Source organism: Pholcus phalangioides, unplaced genomic scaffold (assembly GCF_987345545.1).
Source record: "Pholcus phalangioides strain wild (caught in Gottingen) unplaced genomic scaffold, Ppha-v1.0 ptg000017l_1, whole genome shotgun sequence".
In the NCBI taxonomy this organism is placed as follows: domain Eukaryota; kingdom Metazoa; phylum Arthropoda; class Arachnida; order Araneae; family Pholcidae; genus Pholcus; species Pholcus phalangioides.
The window spans coordinates 39270096-39291151 of record NW_028301610.1 but is presented as its reverse complement, the minus strand read 5'-3'; the positions used below and the strand labels follow the sequence as shown (position 1 = coordinate 39291151).

Sequence of the window (21056 nt, the reverse complement as noted above, 5' to 3'; positions counted from 1 at the left end):
CACACATGGTGCATACCGTAGCCCATGCAGTAACTTTAGGCGAATGCAGTGGTTTCTCTTCACACTAATGAGGATTTTCGGAACCCCAAAATCTCCAGTTTTGTGTTTTTTTTTTAAATTTAAAAAAATTTAAAATAAAAACTAAATTTTCGAAATTTCTGTACAACATTCTTACAGTTTTGCTAATAAACGTACAGTTTACTGCATAATTCTATTGATCTTTGTTGTAGAGATATTTAATTTTGAAATAAGGGCTTATTCGCTGATCACCCTGTAGTAGTTGAAGGGAATGAAATACATATTTCTTCAAATTAAATTGTCTATGAGTTTGTCTTTTTGTGAAAAAGGGCAACAAGCCTGACAGGGGTCAGATACTCCAGGTTTTTATGTTTCGAACACACATTCCCTCAAAGTTAATGTATGAGTATTTAAATTCAAAAGATATAATTGGTTTAGTGCAAGTCATATATTTTTATTTATTTTTTTCTTATCTTCACCTTAAATAAATATAGTGTGCACATATTACATATTGTTTGTAAAATATGGTGTGATAGTCCATTACAACGAGAGCTCACAAATTGCTTTTATAATGGACTTCTAGTTAGAAGCAATTTTTGATTTTTTTTTCTGCCAGGCTACAAATTGTAGAACACTTCTGCTTTTATCTGCAATATAAGCTTATTTTTAGTATTTGGTTCTAATATCAGCAATTGAACAAAATGACAATCTTGAGTTGCTTCTTGGCTCACAGTGGCTTAGTCTTTGAAATGTTATTGCATATAAATGTTTTTCCTATTTGCAGAATGATTTAGCCAACCATTTGAACAGTTAAAATTCTCAGTTTTCAGCTCCCTGCTGGTTTCAATGGTGCTTGTTTACAACTTTCCATTAATCGGAAGGTTTTCAGCATGATTTGTGGTTCTGTATTTTGGTTTGTCCAACTATTCAGAAATGATTCTTAACTTTAATTTCCAATCAAATAAGCCCTGGAAGTGAAAAATGACCATGTTCTATTAGTGGTAGTGACAAAAATTGAAATCATAGGGATTCAACTGAGCATCACCTGTCCTGTTTGCATCGGGAAGCCTATTATAGGAAGAAGGGGGAATTGGAAAATTCAACTTTTCTCTGCCCATCCTCTGATAGAAGTTCTTGAGAAGAATGTGTACAAGGAACATGTGTGGTTTTAATCGTAGTAGCTCATCCGCAGGGCTTGAATTTCCATAACCTAAAGATAAGAAGTTGTTGCTTATAAGTTTAAAAACCTGAATTTCCAGTTTTTTAATCGATTAGCAATGACATCTCATCTTTTATGTCATAAAATTTTAACCCTTATTCATCTTTCTAGTGCAATTCTTGCATAGAGAGAAAGACCAGACTTGCTCAGGAAGTTTCAACATTATAGCAATTGGTTCCTAATTGAGCAACTTATTGTAAGCACATAGTATTTGTACCTTGTCAAGAAGAGGAGTGAGATCTCCGCCCAACCTCATCTAACCAGAATATAAACTTGCTCTTCAGCTTCAGAAAGTTGCTGATTGTGACAGGAACTTTTTCCTTCCTTTTGTTTACTTCAAGTTGGTAGAAAAGAAGCATTTTACTGCTGTGATAGTGTATTTGGTAAAGGCGTCATATTAGAATGGGCAAAGGTCAAGGTTCAATTCCTGATTGCAGAAGACTTCATCTTTTCATTCAATGCCTCAATGTCACTGAGGAGGTGTCTCTTCCTTCTCTCTTTTTGCAGAAACTTGCTGAAGAAGCATCATGGGATCGTATGCATAGGTTTGGACTCGACTTCTTACATTCCTTTGTTCACTCATAGGGTCTTTTTTTAGGTCACCATTTTCATGATTTTCCTTGTTCTTGGTGATTTAATTAGCACTTTTGTTTCTTTGGATTAATTTTGTGCTCTCAGGTGGCAAAATGTTATGTCACTTTTCCCAAAAATTGAGTTCGCATTCCTGAGTCTCATTCTTTAACATTTTGGACGGTGGAAAAATTCAATCTTTCTCTTTTAGTTTATGAGGAAACAATGGAGGTAAATTGTAATAAGTCTAAAAACCACAGTATCGCATGTTGGACTATAATATAATTATTACTTACAACTTTGCCATCGTGAAATTTAAAAAAAGTGACTTATAACATTTTGCCATCTGAGCGCAGAATTTCTTCAGTATTCTCTTCGTTAAAAGGAAGTTATGCAAGAAGTTAAAAAATTTAAAACAATCTATATTACTGATTGAAAACAGATATAACTTCAATATTTTTTTTTTTTTGAACATTCAAAATGAAGTGTTGTTGCTACGGAATTGAATAGGAAGAGAGTTATAGAACTTGGGGAGAAGATAGGAAAAGTCTTTTTGACCAATCGTTTTCTTGGTTCTGGGGACAAAATAAGTTCTGTTTCTTCTTGCAGATGAATGAAAGGTATTCAAAGGTAGAGTATGCTGGTTTTTTATAAGTATAAGTATTGATTTAAAGAAATAAAGGTAGCGCAGTGGAAGAATATTCAGGGAACGAAAAAGATCATAGGAAGGTGAACTGTAATTCTTTGTGATCAACCTTATAATTTTTTTATGCACAATAATAATCAGGGGACTTAGTTTAGTGATGTAACTACTACCCCAAGCGGTTGTGATTGAAAAAAAGAGTAGTATAGCACCAAAAGAAAAGAATTTACATAATATTTGAGATAAAAGAACCTATACAACAAGTAGTGAAGTTTACTAAGAAGGTTTTGTACATGGGAATTCCATTTTAAGTTCGAACCTTCATGTGTGCCAAGGTATTTAATCAGGCCTGGATTAACCATTAAGCAAAATAATCACGTGCTTAGAGCATCAAGAGAAAAGGAGCACCACAAAAAGTTATTGAATTGTATTTTTTTTTTTGTTAATGTACAATTTTTTTCACAGCATCAACCATTCAGTAGAAAATCCCCATGAGATCATATTGGAAATTAAAGTATCTTGAAATTCCTCTTTGACACAAAATGAGAGGCATATGCTATGGCCGCAGCAACCAATATTGAAATCTCAAATCCTGAGAAACTAATAATATTGCAAACAAGAGTTCACGTTAAAGCAGAGTTTTTGAAAGATGTCACAAAAATTCCATACCTTTATATGTTATTAAATCAATTTCTGTTTATTTGAAGGTTAATTACTAGAAAAATTACTCTGGAAAGATTCCTTGTGACCCCTTGAAAGGTCAATCCTGGAGGCCTGGAAGGCAAAATGATTTTTCTGAAACCCCCCAGCTAAAAAAATATCTACCTTCTAATTTGCAACTTATTCTCTCGAAAATTGTACCCAGATTTAATTGTCATGAGGATCTAATGTCTCTGCACCTAAGGCCTCAAGGCGTGCCCAGGTGATCCTATGTGTTGAGAAGGCACAGAGTAAGCCAAGTTTTACCAGAATAAGGACGAACTTAGAACGTGCAGTTCTTTATGAATAATAACATTGACTGTAGTTTGATCCACTGTAGAAGTAAAAGAGAGAAATGCTACCAGATATAGATTGCAAACGAACTCTGAAAATATATCAGAAACAAAAGGTACCCAATGATGGTGATTAATAGAGCCCGGATTATATGCACTAAAAAAGTGGCAATATATGCTCTAAAAATATGCAAATATGCACTTAAAAATATAAAAATATGTACCTAAAAATGCAAAAATATGCACTTAAAATGCAAAAATATGCACTTAAAAATGCAAAAATATGCACTTAAAATACCAAAATATGCACAGAAAATCCCCAAAATATTCATTAATAAACACCCTAGAATATGCACTAAAAATCTTGAAAAGTCAAAAATTCCGAAATATGTAAAAAAATGAGAAAATATGCATTAAAAAAATTACCATGCAAAAAATAAACAGACGTGTTTTTAAAATGCATCTTTTCTATTTCTTCGTGCATATGCATTTCATTTACCAGAAAAAAATATCCCCAATATATATATATATATATACCGCATATGCAAATAACTTCTACATATTTTTTATTCAGGCATTTTTTAATTTCTAGTTTGTTGTAGCTGCTCAACAACGAAAATACCAGTAACAAAATAATTTCGACACTATTTGTAAAAAAAAGTTAAACACTTTGACATATCTCTAGAAATAGCCTTATAATAAAACAGTTAATATTCATAAAATACTTTATAAATATATATTAATTCACTAAATTTCACCTGCGGGAAAAACTCTGATACTTTGAAAATATTATGAATAATATTTATTTGAAAAATTATAAAAAAAATTAAGTGAGCTTAAATAAACCTTCAAAAATATGCACTTATACTGAACATTCTTTAATTTTATGCATTTATATGCATTAATGCTAAAAAAAGGCCAAAATATGCAAATGCATATAATCCGGGCTCTAGTGATTAACCAAAAATAAGGTGCCTCTAGATAATATTGTGGTTATGCCAGTTCAGTGGTTCCTTCTGAAGTCAGTTCGGGAAATTCTATAAAGCAGTCAATTGGGAGAAAATATCTTTGAATGTTTTTAAAAGACTAGAAATAGTTTCCAAACTTTTCATTTCATTGCACCCTTCTTCAGAAATTTTTTCTCTCATTGCCCCCTCTAACTCAAGTGAGCCCATAGGATCCTATGTTAAATTGCGTAGCTTCTACCCCCCCCCCCCCCGGACCATTCCATCACTCACTTTGGGAAATACTGGACTAGAACAAGAGGTAAAAATCTTAGGTCTGTCTTTTTCAAGAACATGAAATAAAAATTCCAAAAATTTTGAAAAATTCAAAAACAGTGATAGTAACATTGACTTGCGTTTCTTTAGTTTGCTCCTCAATTCAGCAAATAAAAGTTCTAATACATTTTACATCCTAATTATGAGAAATATAGGATAGAAAAGTTTTAATGGAAAAGCTTGACAATGCCATCAAAGACTTTGAAAGGTTCCCCCGCTTTTTCTAGTTTTGCAAATACATGAAGTGTATGAGTAGAAATATTAACATTATATATTGGTAACAGTGAATGTGATAAATATTCACACATATTGCCTTAGATATTATTTACTTCAATATAAAATTGAGTTTTTTTAGGTGAATGCATCTTTTAAATCATTTGACGATACTGGGCGCATTTGCAAGAAGTTGCAAAACTGTTCGAAAACGAAATAATTTAAACGCTCATATCTCAAGAAGTATTCGGTATATATCAGTGATTTTGTATACCGTATATACTCGTGTATAAGCCAAGTTTTTTTGTGGAAAAGTTTGTTCCTCAAGTAGGGGGGTCGGCTTATACTCGGGTCATCTTTTGATGAGAAAATTTCGACCCCACAATCAGTAATCATTTTTGTAGCAGTGTTCAAGAAACCGGCATTATTGGTACGGGATATGTCCGAAACCCTGATAATGTCAAAGACGAGGCAAAGTAATCGAAAACATCATTGGCTTTGATACCAGGTGGGCTAATGTCGATTGTAAAGCCTTATGTGAGTTTGAATAAGTCAAAGACTATTTGAGGAATTTGTGGATCGAATGGATGAGTTCCGATGATAAAGAAACTACAAAAACTGGTGCCTTCAAGAAACCTGACATTGGCCTGGTGTGCCAATGGGTATATGAGGCGTGGAATTCTGTTTCCACCAAAATTATCATCCGATCCTTCAAAAAGTGATGCATCAACAATGGGATGGGCGGAACTGAAGATGATATCCTCTTTAAAAGTGACAATGGCGATGACAGCCCAGATGAAGATGAAAACAAAGATGTCGCACCCCCCCCCCCCCCCCGCTGTGATGATCTGATGGATTACCATGAGCTTGGAGACTCAGAAGAAATGGATTAAAAAGTTTGAATCGTTTTCTATTGTAAATTTCCATAAACTATTAATTTTACATGAAAATATAAGAATTTTTTTTTCTCTGAAATGCGTGGATTTTTCGGGGTTGGCTTATACACAGGTTTTAAATTTATTGCGATTTTGGTGGTCCTGAAGTGGGAGGGGGGGTCGGCTTTTACACGAGTATATACAATATATATTTTTGTGCACAATAATTCTGTAGAGAGCAGAAAATTATTTTAGAATCATAATAAATATTTATATAGTCACTTTAAACATTACATGCAATTAACGTGTGTATTTCCAATGGGAATTTTTATTTTGAAAAGCAATATTTGAGGTTTTGACAAAGATTTTTGATGTGACAGTTTAAACTGTGGTTTAAACCGTCAAGAACTGTCATGTGTCAAAAACCTGCCAACCCTGCTTACAAAATCTGACAGGAAGAAAAAACATTTTTCATAATTAGTTTCGTAGAATTTAAGAAATTCTAACATTGTTTGCAATTGGGAATTTAAATAAAAATATTTTAATCTATAAGTAGTTATAAGATTGACAATGAAGGAAGATATGTTCCCAAGTTTCTAAAGCATTTTCATTGCAAAACGTACATGGCATTGATGGGAGAATAGTCTAGCCGTAACTGGGCATAAATTCTCTTATATTTTAAATTTTTATAGGATAGTAAATATTTATCAACACCGAAATCTTGTTTAAGGGTTTTATATTGGGGGAAACTAGTTTGTGGTTTAAAATGTATGAATAATCATGTTGTATACTGTGGTCGCAAAAGATCTAAAGTATTTGGGGGATACATTTGTCAAGTATAGTGGGATCCTGGAAGCCTTTTATAAAGTTCATTCTGTATTCATCAAAAATTTTCCTGATTGACACTACCCAATTACGTTTGTTAGCGTTACATATTTCTGCTCATTTAATCAGATCTACTAGACATATTTTCAGTAGTCTGCCTGATGGAATTTTAAAAATTCTTATTAGGAAATGAAGTAAAATTTTTTATAAAAAGGACCAACATTTTTAGTAAACCAAACTCCAATCTTAGAATGGACCCAGGTGTTTCCCTTGGAAAGTGTAAGAGTTTTCTTGCGAAAATATTTAAAATTACTTCAAAGTCGTTTATGTACTCAGTGACCGAAATTGCTGTGCCATATGAAAGAGCAAAAGTCACAAGAGATGAGAACAACTTAAGAGCTACATTAACTGACGTACATTTAGTTTGAGTAAGAACTGGCCAGAGCGCAGAAATAGCATTTTTAGCCTTTGAGACAAACTTTTTTGTTTAGCCAATGTAAATTTCCCAAAACAAGAGAACGGTATTCCCAGATACGTATAAGATGACACCACTTGGATGAGAGTTTCCCGGAAGTTCCATTTTTCAGTTTTGTTAAGCTTCCCACCCCTTCAAAATATCATCACCTTCGTTTTATTAATATTTACCTCTATCCTATATTTTAGGCAAAATTGTTCAAGAATTTTAATTTTCTTTTGTAAGTCTATCACACTCTCCGTTGCAATGAACGTATCGTATGCATAAAAAAAATACAGATTTCAACAGTAATGCAACGGTCACAGGGGGGGGGGTGCTTTAGTGATTATAAAAAAAATCTATAGATCAACATACTATTATGTATGAATTGGACTGGCAAAGCAGAGGTGACAGCAAGGGTAGTTTAATAAAGAATTCGACCGGGGGAGGGGAAAAGACAGTTACACACACACACAACAGGGAGTGATTGAGAAGCTGAGGATGAAATCAAAAGTAATTTTCAATATTGAAAATTTGTAGCAAGTGTTTTTTGAGGTTTTTCTGAAAATTGAAAATGGGGGGACTGTACGAGATCATTTCAAAGGCTATTAAAAAATTTAGGAATGAGAAAGCTAAAATGTTTTTTGAGAATAGTTTTAAGAACTAAAGGCATTGAGTAAATAAAATTGTTTCTGTTGGATGTTCTTGATGAGTTCAGAGGTAAAGAGTATTGGTTTTTTTTAATTATAAATATGGATTGGTAAAAGTATAGATGTCTTAAAGGAAGGATGTTTAATTGAAGAAAAAGTTCATTTGTTGGAGGGATGTAATTGCTTCTCCAAAATTCTAATAATTTTTTTTGTAAAGAAATAATGGGAGCAATATTGGTGACATAATCACTTTCCCTAAGTAGCTGACCATAAAATAAGTGTGAATGAAACATTGAATAATAATAGGTTAACAAGAAAGATCGGTTTATATATGGTTTCAGAAATACCTAGGTATTTTAGAGAGGGTATTTGTTCAATACGTTGACAATCACATGAATTATTACTGCTACAAATTGGTTCATGGAAAATTATGTCATAGTCAGTATGTGGAATATTTTGTAAGGAAAAGTTGATAAATTTACTTTTGGAAATATTGATATGGAAATCATTAGTAATAAACCAATTACGAACTGTTAACAGATCGGTATTTATATTGTTGATAAGTGTTGGGTAGTCATCTCCTGAATAAAGAATTACAAGTATCATCTGCAAACATGATGATTTTACCATTGATATTCAAATTACAGAGATCATTGATAAAAATTATAAATAATAAACATCCTAAATTAGATCCTTGTCGGACTCCTTTGATAATCTTCATGGCCTTACTTAAAAATTATTGCATTTAACTTTTTGAGTTCTATTAGCGAGATAAGATTGGATAAAATTAAAAGTATTTCCTCTAATTCCATAGGAATACAATTTTGAGAGCAAGATTTCATGCTGTCAAATGCTTTTCTTATGTCAAGAAAGATACCTATTGTTTTTCTAGATTGTTCAATATTCTTGTAGACATATTCAGAAAAGTTTAAAACAGCGGATTCAGTATTTTTATTAGGTAGAAAATCATGTTGGTTATTGGAGAAGAAATTATTGTTATTTAAAAAAGAGTAAATCCCCTAGTTTTAATAAGTGTTTCAATTATTTTCAAGGTAGGTGCAATGATATAGGCCTATAGTTTCTGAGGTTATTCTGATTACCATTTTTAAAAATAAGAACAACTATAGCTGATTTGAGTGATTCAGGAAATTCACCCCTTTCAATGCAATTATTAATTAGGTCAGCCGTCAATCATTGAAACATGCATTCAGGAAAGCTTTTTAGAATTTTAGTAGTCAAAGTATCATAACAAGATGCAGTGTCTTCAAGAGATTTTGTAGACTTCAATTTGATCTGTGGGGGCCAGAAAAATTGATTTGTCACTGCGAGGAATATACTGCTCAAAATTTCCATATTCATGGGTTTGTTGTGTAATATTTATAAAATGGTTATTAAAATCATTAGTTAGTACGTGCAAATTGGTTTCCGAAGGCAGGGTATAATATTTTTCTTTGTTTTTCCTGATGTTCCATAAATGGAACATTGGCATTTGGGGAGAGGTGAAAGTGGAAACTGGTATCACCTATATTCTGACGATTATTTATTTTTAGAGTACAGTTATCACACAAAATTTTCTATTTTCTACTATAAATTCGAATTCGCAACACACACCGTTTTTTTCAACACAAACTGTGTGCAGAAAATTCACATTTTTTCTAATGTCCATGATAATAGAAGGAAAGCATGTTTGATGGACCCATTCATCTAATTGGTAGCACTTATACTATACTAAACATAGTATTTTTTTTGACAAACTGCACACCGTCCTTGCATCGCAGACGTGATAATATAATGGCAGGGACGTTGGAACATATCTGCTCATGTTGCGCCAGCAATACCAATCACTTGAATGGTATTGCTGAGCTACACCATTCAAATTCAGCCCCAATAGATAATTTCTAATTTAAAGTGCCCTTCCAAATATGAGACTAATTTTTTTTTAAATTCTAAATATGGATCCTATTTTATTTGATTTAGTTAGCCTCATTATTTTTGCCCCTGAAAAACATACTAACAAAAGTTAAAACCCACTACTCAACAGTATAGTAGTATAGTAGTACATAATGTTGTGTGCACAACCAGAGCCGCCCTTAGGGGCGTGTGACAGGTGTGGTCGCACCGGGACCCGTGATTTAGCTTATTCCGCACTTGTGTAATAGAAGTGAGAAAATATTTACATGCATGAAATATATATACAGTCGATCCCGCTTATAACGTTTTCGAAAAACAGTCATGAAAAAACGTAAGTGGGAAAGCGCTGTAAATGGGAAATCTTATTGAGAATTAGTTAGGATTGAGACAACAAAAATAAATCATATTAAGCGGGAAAACGTTCTAAGTAGGAACATTATAAGCGGGATCGACTGCATATTTTTTTGTAGTAAACAAGGTGTCTGAGCATCAACTGATTTGATTCTGGAATTTCTATCAAATCTGAAATTATTTCTGTCATTAATTCTGAATTTTCATGAATTTTGGAATTTTTTTCATCAATCCTTGACCTCAGCAACTTGCGACTCGTAACTAAAAAAGGAAATATACTCAATCGCTTGGGGACAGTGTGATTTTTGTATCCCAGTCCCCATAATGTTTAACAAGAAAGAGCAATACCCGGGTCACCAGACTCCCTGAACTGCCTTAGTTGCGACCATGCGTGTGAACACATTTTCTCAGGTCCATCATGTGTGCGCAATGTTACCAATAAAAATACAATCTATCTCCGCCAAACATTGCATACACAGAATCCAATCCGAGCCCACAATACATGCACAAAATAAATATTATCCGCAACAGATCTGCAATTAGATACCTACTACTTCACCAAACACCAACTCTGGCCATATCGCTCGCTATATTGCAATTTACTGCCATTAATGATATGGGTTGGAAATGAAGACCCTGTCTATTGGTGGTCGCCTCAACTTCGTTAGGGAAAATATCTTATCTATATCTTCTCTTGGGTTCGAATCCGTGACCATGACAGCAACCTTCACAGTGGTAGATGAGCATCTTACCACCATGCCACTCGAGCCAATTAGATAGCTGGTCAACTTGTTGCCCAGAATATATTATATTCTGGCAGACTCTTGCAATGTTCATTCAGTGGCCAAAGAATGAATTCAGATCCCAACCGGTCCAACACATCCACCTGGAGCATTACAGGACTTTTTACTTAAAAGCGGGAAGTATGGTCTCCGGTGAATTATTATATTCTATCCGAACAAATTTATTATCATTATTATTTTGCAAAGCAAGCACACTACGAGCACCACCATTCATTTTTGACTTCCAGCATCCCTGTATAATGGCCATCAGATGACCTGGCATCTTTTTTCAGTTCACATCATGTATCTGAATGAATGGTTAACCCCTCTTTCATTCGTAGAAGGTTCATTGTCACTTCTCTTCGGAATTCCAAATGCCAACTATGATCCACTTCTCGCAACTCTGAGTGAATTATCCAACATGCTATAATGGTCATGTATGGTCTATAATGGTGATATGGCAAATCTTTTTCCAATGGAATCCACAACTGGTTTTGATCGCGTTCTTGAAAGAATTTTTTTTTATCCCATGCAATAATTTTTTTTCGCATTTCTCAAAACCTTCATGCTTTTTCTTGTAATTTTCACATACATGAGTGTTGCACTTATGTTTTGCCCCAGTTTTCTGCCTTACATCTTTCGAAGAACATGCTTGGAGAGTTTCTAACACCCTATCCTTGTTGTTGTGAAATATATCTACCATACCATTACCGATGCATCAGTTAGAACTGTTGTCATAGATCGTTTTCAACAATATCCTCCACATCCGTGATGTTACCAGGTTCATTAGCTGTAATTGACATGTATCTATGTCCTCTAATTCGGAATCTTAAATAGTTTCTAAATATCTTACAGCTTCTAATGTGAGATACATTTTTGACATGGTTATACGAAGCTGAACATAACAAGACTATCTGCAATTTCTGATCTCGGTTTGATTAGTCTGTGGTTCCAAAAACATGCATTTCTAAAAATTCAAGAATGAAAAGTAATCACCCAATATAAACAATCCACCTCAGAAAGCAAATTCCTCTGTGTCATATTACCCAGAATTAGCCCCTATACACATGTCGAATGATTACGACACCCTGTGGTTCGAACGGGAAAATCGAAGCAACGCTGCACATCAGATATCCCTAGAATTCTGCTCTCTTGAAAGGCCAATGTTCCATAAATGTTCCATAAATGGAACATGCATTTTTTAACGTACATAGCTTGTTTCATGTAACAGTACAAATAATGTAATTGATTTACTTTGATTTTATTTAATATATTTATTTATACAATATTGATTGGCCGAGGCCTATACAAGAGGATGCGGAATTATATATGTCAAAAGTGTTGATTGATGGTACGAGAAAATTCGGAAATCGTAGTGCAATCTACAATATTTGATGGTAGGTTGTTCCAGTCGATAATAGTTCTTGGGAAAAAGCTAAATTTGTGACAATCTGAAGAGGCAAAGATGGGCTGTAATTTTTTGGAATGATTGAGTCTAACAGAGAAATGTGAAGGTTGGATTAGAATATTGGATGTGTCAATATTAAAAACCCCATGGAGGAGTTTGTAAAGAAAAGTTAAACGGGAGATAAGTCGAAGAGAGGAGAGCGGTTGGATATTGAGTTGTCGCTTGAGTTCCATTATGGAGACAGATGAAAACCAACAGTTAAAAATGAAACGATATATTAAGTAGTAGAATTGATGATGACTGAACGATATATGAGTAGTATGATTGATATATTAAGTAGTAGAAATGCACCGACTAATTTTCAATTTACTTCAAAATTTAAATATTGGCAAATTTTAATTGAAATGGGGAAAACATTCCCACAAAAAAACATTTCAAAATTATATCATTTATGGAACATAGGTCTTTAAATGGGTAATACTCTTTTATTTCCAATGTGAAAGTTATAATGCGGATCAGGAAAATTTCAAAAAGGCTTTAAGGGTCAAGTTAGCAAGTTATGCGGAAGATTGTAGGCAAAGTTTCCCTGTGTGGATAGTTTTGTGGGTGGGGGAAACAAACCAGGTAGAGAGGAGAACGAATATTAGTGAGTTTTTATCAGAGTATACTTACTATTATTCACTCGGGAGGAGGTTCAGATGTGGCAGTGATTCCAGTACTTCCAAGGGACAGTAGAGGTAATAGTAGGATCCATCACCTAGACATTTGTTCCTCACTTGGTGGCCACAATCTTACCAAAAGAGGGTTCAAAGGTGTCATCCCAAAAAATTATGAAAAAAATTAAGAACATTCGTCTCTCCCAGAAACAAATAAAAACAAAAAAATTGGCGGTTCGATGCAATTACTAAAGCCACAAAAACTAGGTTGCCTGATTTTAAATGTGGAATGGTAATATTATTTCAGATGCAACTAGGATCACTGATTTGGCAATTCTCGGTGGCATAGTTTTTCTGAACATTGTTCGGCGGTGGTCAAAAAAGCAAACAATATGTGCTTTTATTCTTAGAAAGGTCGCTTTGCATTCCCCTAAAGTCATTCTTTCGCTTTTTTGGGTCTTAGTTCATCTTGGCTTAGAGTATGCTGTACTGTTTTAATGACCATACCTACAAAGGGACAGAGTTCGTCAGAGGGATGCAGAGAAGAACTATGCATGCGCACAGGGTTTGAGCTATTAAGAGAGACTTGATTTTTTCAACATGTTTATAATAGGAGAGCAAATGTGTCGGGGGATAGGATTGAAGTGTTTAAAATTTTTAAGCCGATGTATAGGGTTGAGCATGAGTTATTTATACACTGTCAATCAAGTACATTGACATGGGGACAGTTCCAGGTTATGGGGTCACAGGGATTGATTTTTCTATTATGTTGTGAATGAATGAAATAGTTTACCCTTGGGGGTTGCAAGTTCTGACACAATTAACACGTTCAGAATGAAATATGATAAACATATCAGGATAAATTTAGAAGCTATCCATACTTAGATAAGTCAACCATAATTTTTTATGGGCAGTGTATTTTATTTTACCATTGTCATTAGTTTTTTATTAGTTTTATTTTAGTGGGTAGTTGTTTTCTTGTCATAATTGCTCTCATTTTGGGTTGCTGTATTCTAATTATATTTGACGTCCATATTTTTCATGGGCATTTCTCTTCTCAACCACCTCATTGGGCATTTTGCCTTTGCCTGTTGTGGCCTTTTTGTTTGCATCTGTATTAAAAAAACCCATACCTTGGGTAAAAATTATTAGATCGTACACAAACACCGTAGCAATGCTACATTTAAAACACAAAAAAATAAAAAAATTCCCTTTTCTTTCAGTGAAAATTTTTGGTGAAAAAACCATTCTGAATGAAAAGTAAATGAAGAAAAAAATAAATTTATATTCCAATGTGACCTTGAAAAGCAGTTTATGAATTGGCAACACCCAGGGGTAAAAGTGTTCGATCGACATTTTGGTGGGAAATGCGTGTTTGATACTATGTTCAGTTTTCAAGCTGTTTCTTGACTCTTTACTGTAAAGTTAGTTGATACATCTTCTTCCTGTCATCCATTTTCTAGCTATCTTGATTTTTTTACACCATTGCAACCAAGACCTTTTGCTGCCAATTCAAAAGAGGTTTAGGTATTGATTTGCTGTACCTAAACTTCTTTTCTCATGAAAAATTACATAAATTATGGTTGTAGACACAAACCTTGTACTCTGCTTACTCTGAATTCAGTTATTTTGGGGTGGCACAACAATACTTCTTGGTAAGCACAGTGAGTTTTTATCACCTCTTCTTGTGATTAAAGCTGTGTGACAAGCCAGAGGGGAATGCACAACATCACCAGTCCTCTGGTATTTTTTTCAAATATCAAAAAACCTGCAGAGTCGCTGACATGAAAAAAACATTTGCGAGCTGAAAATTGGCATTCCACCTGTATATACTGTACTCAAGCCCATATATATATATATATACGCAAGAGGCGGCATAAAGCATTCCATTGTATATTCATGAATTTTCGGAGGGGCTCAGCTCCTCACAAAATTTATTGGGGTCTCAAATGGCCTTAGCCCCCAGGTTCAGGTGCCTATGGCGCGCTGTACTTTGAGCACAGCTAAACAATCCTGAAACTTTCTTTTTAGAAACCTTGTCTTTCAACATAGAAATTATCGGCTTTTTAAAATCATTGTGAAGATATCTTTTGGGAACCATCTCCAGAAAAGTTATGATGAAATCCCAATACCATTCATTTTTTATTTATTGTCCGGTTACCCTGTGCCCTGCATAAACATTATTTCGTTTACATATTTTGTGCCAACATATTTGTCAAAACAGTGATTGAACACTTATTTCCCACTGAAATGCTGATTGAATACTTTCTTTCCATGTGTTGCCAATTCATAAACTGGTTTTCATGGTCACATTAGAATGGCTTTGTGATTTTTCATTCATTCATTCCGTATTTAGATGATTGAATTTACATAAAATTTTCACGAAGAAAAAATAATAATTTTTTATTTTTATTAAACATACTATTGGTAGTGTGTTTGTACATGATTGAACACTTTTTGCCACAGGTAATAATAGATTACGATAGAGTATTTCTCTTCTGGGTTTATATATACAGTCAAACCTCGTTAATGAGTCACTCTTGGGAGAGCAAAAATATGGCTTAGTAAGCGGAGTGACTCGTTAAACGGAGGAAGTCATAGCTGTGCCAATCCCTGCCTGAGGACAATTGGTACTACCAAACAGTGACTCGGTAAGCGGAGTGACGTGTTAACCGGGTGACACACTAACGAGGTTTGACTGTATACAGTGAAGTACAGTCTATGGCATACATTGAGTATATATATATAATATGCAGGGAGGGGGGGGGAGAGAGAACATCGTAATCAATCTGCTAATGCGGGATAAAAAGCAAAACCGATATGAGGGTGTGTATGAGGATGAATTCAGTCTTTGACTGTGTTGTAATGTAAACTGAAGAGACAAAAAAACTGGTAGAGGCATGCGTATGCAAATAAAGAGATATGGAACCAATCAGAGTACGGCGCTGCGGTCGGCAACGCCTATATAACACAACAAGTGTCTGGCAGAGTTGTTAGATCGGTTACTGCTGTTACAATGGCAGGTTATCGAGATTTAAGTGAGTTTGAACGTGGTGTTATAGTCGGCGCACGAGAGATGGAACATAGCATCTCCGAGGTAGCGATGAAATTTGGAATTTCACGTATGACCATTTCACGAGTGTACCGTGAATATTGGGAATCCGGTAAAAAATTAAATCTATGACATCGCTGCGGCCGGAAAAAGATCATGCAAGAACGGGACCAACAACGACTGACGAGAATCATTAAACGTGACAGACGTGCAACCTTTCCGCAAATTGCTGCAGATTTCAATGCTGGGCCATCAGCAAGTGTCAGCGTGTGAACCATTCAATGAAACATCATTGATATGGGCTTTCGGAGTCCAAGGCCCACTCGTGTACCCTTGATGACTGCACGACACAAAGCTTTACGCCTCGCCTGGGCCCCGACAACACCGACATTGGACTGTTGAGGACTGGAAACACGTTGCCTGGTCTGACGAGTCTCGGTTCCAATTGCTTCGAACTGATGGACGTGTACGGGTATGGAGACAACTTCATGAATCCATGGACCCTACATGTCAACAGGGGACTGTTCAAGCTGGTGGAGGCTCTGTGATGGTATGGGGTGTATGCAGTTGGCGAGATATGGGACCCATGATGCATCTAGATACGACTCTGACAGTTGACAGGTACGTAAGCATCCTGTCTGATCACCTGCACCCATTCATGTCCATTGTGCATTCCGACAGACTTGGGCAATTTCAGCAGGACAATGTGACATCTCACACTTCCAGAATTGCTACAAAGTGGCTCCAGGAACACTCTTCAGACTTTAGACACTTCCGCTGGCCACCAAAATCCCCAGACATGAACATTATTGAACATATCTGGGATGCCTTGCAAAGTGCTGTTCAGAAGAGATCTCCACCCCCTCTTACTCCTACGGATTTATGGACAGCCCTGCAGGATTCATGGTGTCAATTACCTCCAGCACTACTTCAGACATTAGTCGAGTCCATGCCACATCGGTTTGCGGCACTTCTGCGTGGTCGTGGGGGCCCTACACGATATTAGGCAGGTTTACCAGTTTTTTTTGGCTCTTCAGTGTAGTATTGCACCTAGAAGGAGCAATAACACACACCATTACAGCTGAAATCAACTTGCATAAGAAGTGTTAACATTTGCTCACTGACAGCGCATTGAAATTCTTGTTTGTGAGGTTTCTGCAATAAGCCATACTCATATTATAAGATATTCACTGCATCAAGTTCTGTCTGAAATGTTGGGATGAAATTATTTGAATAATTGTATGAATCACCATATGTTGCTATTGTTTTGGTTAGTGAAGCTTAACTGATACTAGCTTGTAGTGTGATAATATAAACACAACATGGTACGTGTAATAAAACATCTTTTCTTTATGTGTTCAAACTTGACCACAGTGCAGCAGAGGCAGCCAGGAACACCAATAAACAATTTGGGGATGACACAGCAAATAAATTATGTTATGATAGAGTTAACTTTTTTTTGTATTGCAATATGTTCTTTAAAAAAATAACTAGATTAATACTCAGCACTTGATATGTAAAACCAAATTCATTGAAAATCCCATCTTCTAAAGTCCAGACCGCAACACTGCACCCGAGTGGCACCATGGTAAGATGCTCGTCTTCCACTATGAAGGTTACCATCAAGGTCCGTGGGTTCGAATCCGGGCATAGAACATTATAAGCAAATTCTTTACCTACTGATCCTGGGGTGGCCACCAGTGGATGGAGCCTTCATTTCCCACCCAACTCATTTGGTTGGTAATTGCCGTATGGCAATATGTGACCAGAGTTGGTGTGCGGTAAAGTAGACCACAACACTAGACGAAACCATATGGAAACTAGTATAGTAGAATGGCTTACCAAAGCGCAAACAACAACTTTTTTGAAGTACAGACACTGAGTTGATCTCGTTCTCCTTAGTATGATGACTTGTCAACTGCTATAAATTGAACCGTAGCTTGTATGGATTCTGTCACTCAACTGCAGTCCTACAGGAGATATTCTCGTTACTAGAGAAATGATTTTTTCTGGAGATAATTTCATTTTACAAAACTGGATCCTTTGTAGATTGTTTTAGCAATTTATTTTTTTAAATCATACCAGTTTCAGGACTGATCAACCAAAAACTAAAACAAATGTAGGTAAATTTTGTTTTTTTTACAAGTTCTCTGTGTTTTTTTACCATGATTAATTTGTAGTACTAACAAATTACGGAAAGCTATTACTTCATTAAAGGGAAATGAAAAGTGCAAAATGGTAAATACTAGGGCTCCTTAAGATATTTTTAGGTACCTGTGCAAATACTAGATTTAGAAACTTAGCTGTGAAAAATTAGCTGAGAAAGAGAATGTTTTGTTACAGGCAGGGCCGGATTAACCATTAAGCAAAATATGCATGTGCTTAAGGCATCAGGAGAAAAGGTCACACCACAAAAAAATGATCAACTATTACATTTTTTTAATTGTAAATTTTTTTTTTCTGAGTATCAACTACCTAGTAGAAAATCCTAAAATTTTAAGAGCATTTGACTGTGTAAAGTTAAAATTTTTTATCAGAAGGTTGACCAGGGCATCAACTAAAGGAGATTGGGGGAGTGGTCTGCTTGTTGCAGCTCCAAAGGTGACACAAAAGCAGAGAAACGAAAATAATATTGCAAATGAGAACGGGCGCGGTAGCCCGGTCGATAAGATGCTCGCCTAAAGTACCAAAGGATGTTTAGAGGTGTCGCGAGTTCGATACCCAGTTCGTCCTTGTCAGAAAACTTTCCTGACACAGGGGTACAACAAAAAATGGCGACTTGACCGCAGCAAAAAATGCTACCGCAGGGAGTCCCCCATCGAGGGGTTAGCGCACCAACCTCACGATGAGTACGAAAAACAAACCTGCCGTTCGGAATCGGCAATAAATTGTAGGTCCCGGTCTAATTAGCCCTCGTGTGCAGAAAATGACCGTGGTGCGACAAAAAAACGATCAAAACGAGCAAATGAGAACTCTCATTAATGCCCAATTTTTGGATTGAGATTTTGTTCAATTTCCATAAAGACTAGAGCCATCTCAGCTGATTTTTCTGAGGCCTCTCTACCTAGCTAAAAATACTTGCCTACCAATTTGCACATACATACTCACTCCAAAATTTTAACGAGATCAAATTGTAATGAGGCCTTCCTGGTACTGAGTCTCCCGAGTCGTGGCATCATAGGCCACAGGTAAAGGATTTTTCTGAAGCCCCCTTTCCCACATAAAAATACATGTTTTCCCATTTGAATACTTACTCTCGAAAATTTTAAACACATCTAATTGTCATGAGGGACCCTGGCCCGTCTGTTAAAGTTAAGTAGGATGGGGAGAGCACCAAAATCACTACAATGCTTAGGGCCTTGTATCAGTAAAGAATTGCTCTCATGGTGCTGAGTTTCTCTTCCAAACTAGCTTTGGTCTGGATTGGCATTTCGTGGCACGTTCGGTCTGGACTCAACTTGAAAGATATCAAACCTTTTCCCAGGGAAAAATCATTCCCAGCCGTAAACAATGACAAGCTATAAGCACTAGTGTAGTCCGACACTAATCAAGGTGTAAAGTGAATGATGTCAATCATTCAATAGTCAATCAGTTGACTATTTGACCATTTCCTATCACTTGCAAGCGCTTGGTAGAATTAAGAAACTTGATAAGTGGGATCTCATATAAGCTTACTGAACAAAACGTGAAGTGTTGCTTGGAAGTTTGTTTTTCCAGAACAGCATTTCTCTGTTTTTGAAGAACAGAGTTCTGTCATGCAACAAAAATTGGATATTGTAAAACAGTCTTCATTGATCTACTCCAGTGTTTTTCAAAGTGGGTGATATTTTTTTTTTTTTTTTTTTGATTGGGGAGGGTTTTATAGGTTCATGGAGTGGACTAAAGGGGCAATAGAGAAGCTGCAGATACAACATGGAAACCTATGAGCCAACTTACAAAAGAGGGCGATAGGAACATCCAAAGTATGAAAGACCAAATACCAAGTAGAGATGAAGATGAAGAATACCAATGGAGAGCCTCTGTCTCCTTGCAATCCGGCCAAGAGCTATACTATTAAGCTGCAGAGGACTGGCATTTTTTCCCTTTAGAGCCTATCTGTATGCTGAATAGGACTACCCATGGGCAGCCTCCTTAACTCAGCTAATAGCTTCATGTCTAATAACTTCTCTGTAGCTTAATGGTGGAACACTCGCCTGGATTGCGAGTGGGCAGAGGTTATATTTCCCGTAGAAACATGAAGCTTCTTTTGGAAATTCTTCTTTGTCTTTGCTTGATATTTAGTCTTTAGTTTTTTTTTGTATGAGCAGCAGAGAGCGACGTAGAATTTCTCTCTGAATAGGAAAATCTTCTTAAGTGATGTATGAGACAAATAAGTTCAGAAGACTGTGATCTACATATTGAATAGATTTTGATGCTGCCCCAGAATACATATCAAAACCAATTCTTCATCCGGGAAATGTTATGGTGACTGTTTTGTAGTTAGCAACTGGTATTACCAACTGTTTGTTTTGAAATGTAGTGAAAACACTGATTGTAAAAAAATACTGCACTCAGCTGGATGCTATGCATCAAAATTTATGAGTTTATTCATCCTGGATTGGTCATGGTCGATGAAGTTTTACTGATTCATGACAATGCAAGACAACATGTGGCAAAAATAGAAGTCCAAAAACTACTCGGCATGTATTTTTCATCCTCTCTCATACTTTCTAGACCTCTCCCCCAAAACAGAATGTTTTGCATTGTTCTGCAACAAACCCATGGTTGCCTGGAAATGTACTGCAATAGAAAACTACCATAATAGAGTTTTTACATTTTTCTTAAAATTTTTCCAGATTGTTCTTCAGTAGCACTGATTGTTCTGCAATGTACGTCACAAATTTCGGCATATTTTGCTTTAGGCCTCTCTCCAATGGATTAATACTACTTTTTTTTTATGCATTTTTATAATTTGGTTTTGCAGAGAAGTAATAATAATGTAGTTGTCAAAAATACTTTGAGTCTCTACAGTCCAGAGCTCCAGACTTGTGCTCTGTGAAACTGCCATAAATGCACTGATATCTCGATGGAAAAGATGTATTGAATCTGATGGTGCCTATTTTGATTAATAAATGTCAATTTAAATAAAGTCTATTGTTATAAGCTTCACTACCAAGT

The 21056-nt window shown here is 35.6% G+C and overlaps 1 protein-coding gene across 3 annotated transcripts in view; it reads left to right on the top strand.

Moving 5' to 3' along the window:
- Positions 1 to 21056, top strand: part of LOC149073033 (ral GTPase-activating protein subunit alpha-2) — a 405837-nt gene that overhangs the window by 100475 nt on the left and 284306 nt on the right. The gene's annotated exons all lie outside the window — the stretch shown is intronic.